This window comes from Capricornis sumatraensis, chromosome 3 (genome assembly GCF_032405125.1).
Source record: "Capricornis sumatraensis isolate serow.1 chromosome 3, serow.2, whole genome shotgun sequence".
Lineage (NCBI taxonomy): Eukaryota > Metazoa > Chordata > Mammalia > Artiodactyla > Bovidae > Capricornis > Capricornis sumatraensis.
Genome location: NC_091071.1, coordinates 84,300,827 through 84,309,966, shown reverse-complemented (window position 1 = coordinate 84,309,966; position 9,140 = coordinate 84,300,827). Strand labels below are relative to the sequence as shown.

Below are 9,140 nucleotides of genomic sequence, written 5' to 3'. Positions count from 1 at the left end.
CAGGGTAGAACCCGCAGCTCGGGGCCAGGGCCAGGGATCCGCCGCGCCGCGGCCCTATCCGGCTGGCCCTGCGTCCCCCGAGTCCCCGTCTAGTCACGTTCACTGGGAGGCGGAGACCTTGATCGTTCTCTGCCTGCTGGTTCGCAACGCTTCCCCGCCCCCCGCCCCCCCATCTCTTTCACGGCAGGGTCCCCCGCCTCCACTTCCGTATTTCCCTGCTGGGCCAGAGGAGCCTGGGCGTGAGGTCTACGACTGGATGTGGCGGCCGAGCCGCCGGGGCGGCCCTCGGGGCGGGGAGCGGGAGGAGCAAGTTGCTCGGGAGGCGGGGGCGCGGCGGCGCTGGGCGCGTCGGGTTACACTCGCCCTGCCTGCCCGGGGGTGACATCCCGGCGCGTCTCGCCGCGAGTACCCGGGCCGAGACTCTGATTCGGGGGAGGCAGAGACTCCGCCCCGGCCGGAGGAACCCGTGCTCCTGCCCTCTCTTTCCTCGTGCGAGAGGATCAATCTCAGGTGTGTGCTTCCTGGGAGACCCCCCCCACCCGACCCCCGACCCCTGGGTATAGCGGGGAGAGGTCCCTCTCTGACCCAGTGGAGTCGGTGTTGGGGTTGGTGGCGGAATCTGGGGAAAGATTAAAAAATTTTCCCCACCGACAGAAGGTGGGCTTGTTCCTATGGGGTTTAGCTATATACATTTTGGAGGATGGTTAAGTGGTAGGACTTTTGGGTGAGGGTTGGTATCTTATTGAAAGTTTGCTGCAAACTTTTGGTTTGTGGATGCCGCTCGTCTGATAGGAAGATCTGTTGCTCCTCTCTGAAGCAAGAGAGGTAGAGATTCTAGAAGGGAACTGAGGCTACTTTGAGATCTTAGCTGCTGGAGTGTGATAGTTCTCGGAGGAAACAGGTTTACAATGATGAACTCGAAACAGCCCCCACTCCCCACGTAGTAACTTGTGAGTAAAAATAGATTTGCAGGGTGCTTTGGCAGGAAGGTATAGCCCTGTGAATGAAGTGCTGATCTTAGCTCTTGGTCTCTAGACTGACTTCCACTTTCTGAAAAGGAGCCTTCACTCCAGGAACTGTCCTCAGGAGTTCTGAAGTAATTTACAAATGCAAATTCTCACTATATCTTAGTGACAGGGGTCAACCCACATTATACAACACTATAAATACCATGGGAGGGGGTAGGGGCAGCTATAGGAATAGTAATTTGGTCGACTTTTATCCTTGTATGAATAGGTGGGGGATGGGAGAGTTCCACTGAATTCTCATTACTAAAAACAAAACTTAGAATTTTGCATATGTTCCCAAGTTTAAGAGAAGTGAAGTTTGTTTTGAAAGGTGGAGGGTAAGGGGAACCCACATTGGGGCCAGGCACTTCCTGAGAACTGCTGACCACTCCATAGAGTATGAGTGCCACAGTTCTTGCTGGCCATGAACTGGGACTGAGTGCTGGATGCCATTGCTCAAGGGGTATCATGTGCAGTGAGGGGGAATCTTATGATGAGGATGTTGAAACCCTCCTGTGTTTCTCATAGGGGGATTATGTCAAATTACAGCACTCCCTTGACATTTCCAAATCAACTCCTCAAATAATGCATCGTACTCTAGTAATAATGGATAAAGATGGAATTTGGGGTTTGAGAACCAGCACTGTTGGAGCTGCCCTTTCTTATATCTCACATAGTCACTTTATTTTCAAAGGACATTGTGAGCAGTTTAAATACTCTGCTTCCTTCTCTCTCCTGCTTTATTAAAAGATGCAGTGTTTTAGTTAAGTAATTGACGAGAGGGCCACAGTATTATCAGTGGTCAGTGTCCCCCCCCACCTTTGTTTTTGTAACTATTTAATCCCATAGATATTTAGAATATTTGACTATTATTGTACATAAGTCATATTGATAAACAATTATAATTCTCAGATTATCCTGTTTGGGTATAAGTTTTCCGCTTTCATCACTAGAATGTAAGTAAGTTCTATGAGAGGGCTTGGTCTGTCTCACACATCTTTGTATTTCTAATACCTAGAGTGATGACTAGCTTATGATAAAGGCTCAATAAATGTTTTCTCATTGAGTGACTGAACTGTGGGACAAACTCTAGCTGGATATAGTAGGGGAGAAAAACTCCAGAATTTTTGGCCTTAGGTAAGCTATTCAACTTCACTGAGCCTCAGCCGTCTCACTGACAAAATGTAGGTAATATGTGATATCACACAGGTAAAATCACTGCTGATGTTCCTGTTAGTAGACTTCAAAATACTGCTTTCTTCTTTCTTACATATTTTACTTTTTTATATTCAAAAGAGGATCACTTGGGTAAAAAATGCAGTTAGTTGGATAATTTATTCTTAAATGTTGTGAATGAATTATCTAGGCTTTTCCCGCATAAATTTGGTGTGTCTGCTGGAGGTGGGGGGAAGGGGAGGTTAATGGCAGCTATGGTTATGACAGAAGGGAAACAATTTCCAGGTTATTATTTAATTTCTCCTCTTTATATTTTTAATGTGATAAAATTTCAGCTCACGTTTTCCAAAACTTTATTCTTTCTTCTTGTCAACAGCCAGACTCACTAGGTTGTCCTAAGTGCATAAATAGCATTTTAGTAAGAGCATTAGAAATTGAATATCTGTAAAGCTTGACTTCTTAAATGAAATTTTCTGTAGCTTTGTGTAGCATTACAAGTCCTAGGTAAAGCAAAAGTATGGTCATCCTAATTTTGAGAAGGTGAGAATTCATTCAACAAGGAAAAACATACAAATGCCAAACAGTCAGAGACCAACATAAGATCTTGTCCATACCCCATGGCAGAATGTTGGCTGGAACTGTTGTGGTTATGGAGGGAGAGGTTAACATGGGCTCAAGTAGCTGGAGACCGTTTTGTGGTGAAGAGAATGTCACTTCAGCAACAAAGAGACTTAGAATTTCTTGAAGACTACAGCAGATCATCTTTGTTTTAAGAATGTTTGCTATTTTGTACTTCAGTGTATTAAAAAACCAGCACAATCATATGCTTTCAAAAATAAACTATCTATGGAAAAGCATATGGAAACCTACATTCTGTATGTGAACTAAATAATACTTTTCTCAAGTTTTAAAGCCCAGGATTCAAGTTAAAAATTGGAAGTCTTCATTCTTGCCACTTCTAACATGCTTGCTTTAAAAAAAAAAAAGTGTCAAATGGCCTTTCTGTTACTCTACTCTGTTACTCAGTTGTGTACAATAGTATATCGTTTTCATCTGAAGTTTTTGGGAAAATTATTAGTCATTAAGTTTGGGACCCCCACACTGGCTGATTTTAGACTGTTAGTTTGGGAGATAAGGAGGGATGGAATGGAACTAAGATGGTGTAATGAAAGTGGTTTCAGATACTCTTCAGAAAACTCAGGAGTTCTATCAGGGCTCATCACCTGGAGTTAAGAAGGAAACTTGGAAGTTGTTTTATAGAGAAAGCAGAATGTAATAAGGGCATGTTGTGTATTTCCTTGTTTTATAGTTGTTGACATGATGGGAGAAAGAAATGTAGGAGGGAGAGATGATCAGATTCAACTCCAAGTGAGAGAGACAAAGGCTAGCATGGCTACAAGCCAGGAAACCTCTAATAACTTCAGACCTCTTCCTGTATTACCTGACCAGAGATTTATCTCAGGAGCATTTTAGGAAAAGGAAGAACGAGGAGCAGATGGTTTGAATACCTAAAGACGATTGTGGTCAGAGTTTGTCCAGAACTCTAATTTTGTGTCCTGACATGAATGTGTTTCTTTTTTCTTATTTTCCAAGATTTTCCTCTTTTGCTGGCAGTTCTTACTAGTTCTTTGGGTTAAATATTTCTTCCTACATCATATCTGTATTCTTGTTTTCCATATTTCAGTTGAAAATTTTATATTGATTCTTTCAAAATAAGATTTCTGATTCATGCAGCAGACAAAACATGGTTTCTGATTTTAATTAGATCAAGCTCTGGTTCTATTAGTTTGCTAAAATTACTGGGAAAAATTAATTAAGTTGTTGCTCTCCTAAGTAAAAATTTATTATGACAAAATGTGTTAACAAAATTAATTACTTGGGGCTTTTACTTTTTTCTGACAAAATGAAGTGATTACTAATGTACTTTATTCTGTAACAGTCAGACTATTAATGGATGAGCAACAACTGTTTCATTTAGATGTTTCTAGCCTCATATTCTTTAAATAGTGATATGTCTTCTGTGGAATTCCATATTTGATAATCCACCTATATGCTTCAAACCCCACGAATTATAACAGATAAGCTGTTTCTGAAAATGAGATTTCTGGAAGCTACTACTGTCAAACGACATGGCCTATAACTGTGGGTGATACATGCTTAGAAAGCAGTATCACTTTGCCTTATATGCACCAGTGATGGCTAAGTCTGGTTGGTTATTCACAGTAGGAACAGAAGTTGATGTTCAAGGTAAACATTTTAGGAAAATTTTCATTAGGATTTTATGAGTTTCAATAAAACGCAATAAACTTCTAAATGTATTTGGAAAGTGATAAAAACAGTGCAGCTCAGAGTATTAGGTTCTCCAAAGTTGTTTTCCTTTTGTTTCTACTGAAGAAAGAAAGGAAGTTTTGTGTTTCTCTGGAAATAACCAAACTGCTTTGATCATATCACTGCTTGCTCCACCCTTCCATGGATCACTTTGCTCTATTGCATTCAATTCTAAATATTTGTCTTCGAATTCATGGGCCTTTCCAGTCTTGCCCCATTATTAAAGTTCTTCCTCTCTCTTCTCTGTGAAACAACGCAGAATTCCCTAGATGTGTTTTAATCCTAGTGCTGCCCCTAATGCTCTTGCTCTTCCTTCCACTTCACCTGTTTGAAATCCTAGCAGTTCTTGAATGTTCTGACCAAAGGCTACCAGTTTGTGACGCTTTCCCTCCCTGCCCCAGTCAGAAGTGCTTTGTACATGTCCTAAATCCTTCAACTACTCTTTTAATGCCACTCTTAAATGTCTCTTTTACTCCTGTGTATGGTGATTATTTGAAAACATGCATCACTTCCTTTCATGCAGAAGGTCTTGCAGAGCAAGGGCTGGATCCTACCCAATTTTATGGCCCTCACGTGCCCAAGCCAAGTCCCTGCGTGTATTTGGAAAGGGGACACCTTTACTGGGGGACACCTAGTAAATAGTTGTTGAATTAGTGATTGACTCATAATTCACTCATCCCTTAATTACCAAGAGTAAGTGATAGATATGAGTGGGATGTGATTGGACAGCAGGTGACACACAGGCAGATACATTTCAGCTAATGAGTTTAATGGAATCTTTAGCTTTTTCTCAGGCATCCTCTTTATACATTTTGGCAGATTTTGTATCTAAAGCATTTTAGTTTTAGGAACAAGAAAGGGAAATTGCTGAATTTGAACCAAAGTTATAAAAGTAATCTCGAAGAACATCAGTGGAGGAATCTGCAAATGGGAAGGTCATACACTAACCACTGAAGAGTCACCTTTGTCAGAGCCCTTAGGGCTCCTTTCTCTTCACTAACTTCTCCCTTCTTCTCCACCTGCCCAACTAATCCAGTCTCTTTTAAGAAAGAGTCCAGCAATTTAATTTATAACAAGAAGATTGATAAAACTGTTGTTTCTAGTTGCTAAGTCATGTCTGACTTTGTGACCCCATGAACTGTAGCCTAACCAGGCTCCTCTGTCCATGGGAATTCTCCAGGGGAGCATTCTGGAGTGGGTTGCCATTCCTTTCTTCAGGGGATCTTCCCAACTCAGGGATCGAACCCTCATCTTCTATATTGGCAGGCGGGTTCTTTACCACTGAGCCACCAGGGAAGCCAACTGATAAAAATTTGCTTGTCACTATTTCCAAAGTCTCTGGATTCTAAGGGGACAAAACTTTTGAAACCATTTATGTAGGATAGGGAGAACGAGCTTTTGGGCGGTGGTGTTTAGTTCTGCGCATCCCTGAAGTCATATTATAGCTACCTACCTGTGGCTTTGGTCGTTCTCTGCACCTGTCAGTATCTTCCTCTGTAAAATAAGGTGACAGAACTATATGAATTTAAAACCATAAAAGAGAGAGGTATTTTTATTTCTCTTGTCATGTCTTCCAAGGGGAGCACACATGGGCTCTGTTCTTTGCTGGACCTGGTGTAACTGTTCCTCTTACTTCCCGGAGTTTGGAATGTCCTTTCAGCCTTTTCAGATGTAGCATTCACAGCGGGAGGATACTACATTCCCTGTATCCCCCTCCTGGCTTGTGCACATAGGATCTGTTAAAATAGATATCTTTTCACTTCTCTCTTTCATTATCTTAGTCTTTCCCCTATCCAAAAAACTGTGATATTTATCTGAAAAAATATTGATTCACAGAATTTTAACATAGGAAGGGGGTTAAAGATCTAACCCAACCCTGTCTTTTTATTACTGATAATAAATAGTAATGGTAATGTTAAGTATCATTTGGAGCAATCACCCTTTTCTAGGCCCTATGCTAAGCACTTTGCACACATTATTTCATACATCAGCAGTGAACTCTGTTACATCAATGAGGAAACTGAGTTCCAGAGAACATAAGTGACTCACTCAAAGCCACAGCAAAGTTCTGATCGGACAGAAACTCCCTTGAAAACTGTGTAAAGAAAATAATAGACTCAAGAGATAGTCCCGCTTATATTTCTGTAATATATTTCCTGTTTTTTTGCTACCTTGGATTCCTCTTCTCAACTCACTGAACTTTGCCTTTTGTACTTCCTAATAGTTGATGCTGTGGTTCAACAGTTTCCGCCAGTGATGCTAAACTTGTTCAGACATTGAATGCATAGCACAGTATGTCTGCCTAAAATGATATTCCTTTTGACTTATCTTCTGGGAACCATGATGTTGTTGTTGTTCAGTTGCTAAGTTGTGTCTGACTCTTTGTGACCCCATGGACCACAGCACGCCAGGCTTCCCCTATCCTTCACTATCTCCTGGAGTTTGCTCAAACTCGTGTCCATTGAATTGGTGATGCCATCCAACCATCACATCCTCTGTTGTCCCCTTCTCCTCCTGTGCTCAGTCCTTCGCAGCATCAGGGACATTATTAAAATCCTGTTTGGTCTTTATGGCTGTGGAAATAACCTCCAACTTGATATCAGTCTGCTTTTTCTGCTTCTACACCTGGGCTTGTAAAATGCTCTTAGGAAAATGAACACGGTCGTGCAAACTGGAGGCACCCACAAATTTATGTTCTCCAGTTTTAGCCACAGGGCAGTTCTCTTATCTTTGCCTGTTTCTAGACAGCTCCTTTTATGATTTTTCCCCATAATTTTCCCAAACTTCCCATATTTTCTGTTTTCTTTAAGCCTCTTACCCCACTGTGCATTTCCTTACCAGAAGATGATCGTTAGTGGTTAGAACAGACTAAACTGTCCTGACAGATCTGAAAATAGATAAAAGCACAGACACAGCAGACGTTTATTTCTCAATCATGTTATATTCTTGGTTGGAGGATGACTTCCTCTAATTGGTGACTCAGGCACCCTGGACCCTTTCATTCTGTGATTCTGCTGTCCCTTAGGGCTGTGTTTTCAACTGTCTTCAGCTTCTCTAAAAGAGAAGAAGCCTATTCACTCTCTAAATAGTTAGTCTTGAAATGAAGATAACAGTTCCACTCACATAGCATCAGCCAGAAATTAGATGCACAGTCACTTATGAACGAACGGAGACTCGCAAGTGTAGCCTGGCTGGGAGAGGAAGAGACTGTGGGTTTTTGGTAAAAAGTTAGCTGTCTCCATTATAGTGTCCTTGCCTCCTGTTGTACTGAGAACACAGAGATATCACATCCACTTTTAAAATTTTGTCCTCCTTTCCACATCTTCCCTGTATCTGAATCCATTAATTCTATCATTAACAACCAACTTAGAGTTTTCCAGAGTTTATGCTTTCCCCAACGTTCTGGATCCCCCATTTCTTCAGGAAACTTACTCTGTGAAATTTCTCCATGTTCACTTGCCTTTTATTTTATTTTGTATTGTTATTATTATTGTTATTTTTTCTAATTTTGGCCATGCCGAGGAGCATGCAGGATCTTAGTTCCCCGACCAGGGATTGAACCCATGCCCTCTGCACTGGCAGCGCAGTGTCTTGACCACTGGACCTCCAGGGAAGTCCCTTACCTGCGTTTTAAATATTTACAAGAATGTTCAGGATTCTCCCATCACAGTAGTAAAAAGACCAAAACCCCAAATTATTCATTCCTCTGATCTGCCCTCCTCTCTTGCTTGTGCTTATTCTCTCTTTTCTTTCAAGCTATGCTTCCTGAAAGTTTTTTATGTTGTCTTTCTATCTCCTGGTCTTCCATTCACCCCACAACTGCTGAAAATTTGGCTCTACCTCAGAGGAATCTGTTCCTTTTACGATTACTGGTGTCTTCCTGACTGGCAAATACATGGGATCTTACTGCTTGAAACATTTGTGATTCTGCTGATTTCCTCCTTTGTGAAACTGAACTTTCACTAGGCTACCATGACACTTGGTTCTCTGTTTGGACTAGTCCTTCTGGGTCTCTCTGCAGGTCCTTCTGCTTGATATGTTGTAGCTCCCAGGGTCTGTTCTTAGTTCACTGTCTTCTTGCTGTAGATTTTCTCTGCACTATCGAGTACATCTGTGTATTTGCTTTCGATAATTTCAAGTCAGCGTCCCCAACCAGACCTCTTCCCTGGGTTCAGACTCAATAGGTATTTCACTTGGATGTCCCACAGTCCAGACAAGATTGATAGTTCCTCTTCACCACTCCTCTCTCATGCTATTTATCCTCTCATTGAAGAGCACCACTATCCTTTCTCCCATCTATATCACTAACTCATTCATTATCAGTCACCTACTATGTGCCAGACATTTTTCTACAAATTAAAAAGTATACTGGTATACAAAACAGATACAGTCTCTTCTCTGGTAGAGTTTGCATCTCTAGAGCTCTTGTGGCTGGACTAATAATAAAACTGACATAAGATATTAACAGGAGATAAATTTTAATTTGTGCATACAGAGGTCTCATTGAAATGGGACCTAAGAAATAGCCAAAGCAGGCAGCTTTTGTACTTTTTAGACAAAGAAACAATAAATTTGTGAGAAGTCAACAGGGCAAAGAAATTTAGGTTTTGATGCTCAATTAGTAAGGAA

The 9,140-nt window shown here is 41.4% G+C and overlaps 1 protein-coding gene across 1 annotated transcript in view; it reads left to right on the top strand.

Annotated features, from left to right (window-relative positions):
* Positions 1-389: 389 nt before the first annotated feature.
* Positions 390-9,140, top strand: part of GPD2 (glycerol-3-phosphate dehydrogenase 2) — a 144,021-nt gene continuing 135,270 nt past the window's right edge. Inside the window, exon 1 of the mRNA XM_068968988.1 lies at positions 390-510. The gene's annotated coding sequence lies outside the window, so the exon portion shown is untranslated. The remainder of the gene's footprint in view (positions 511-9,140) is intronic.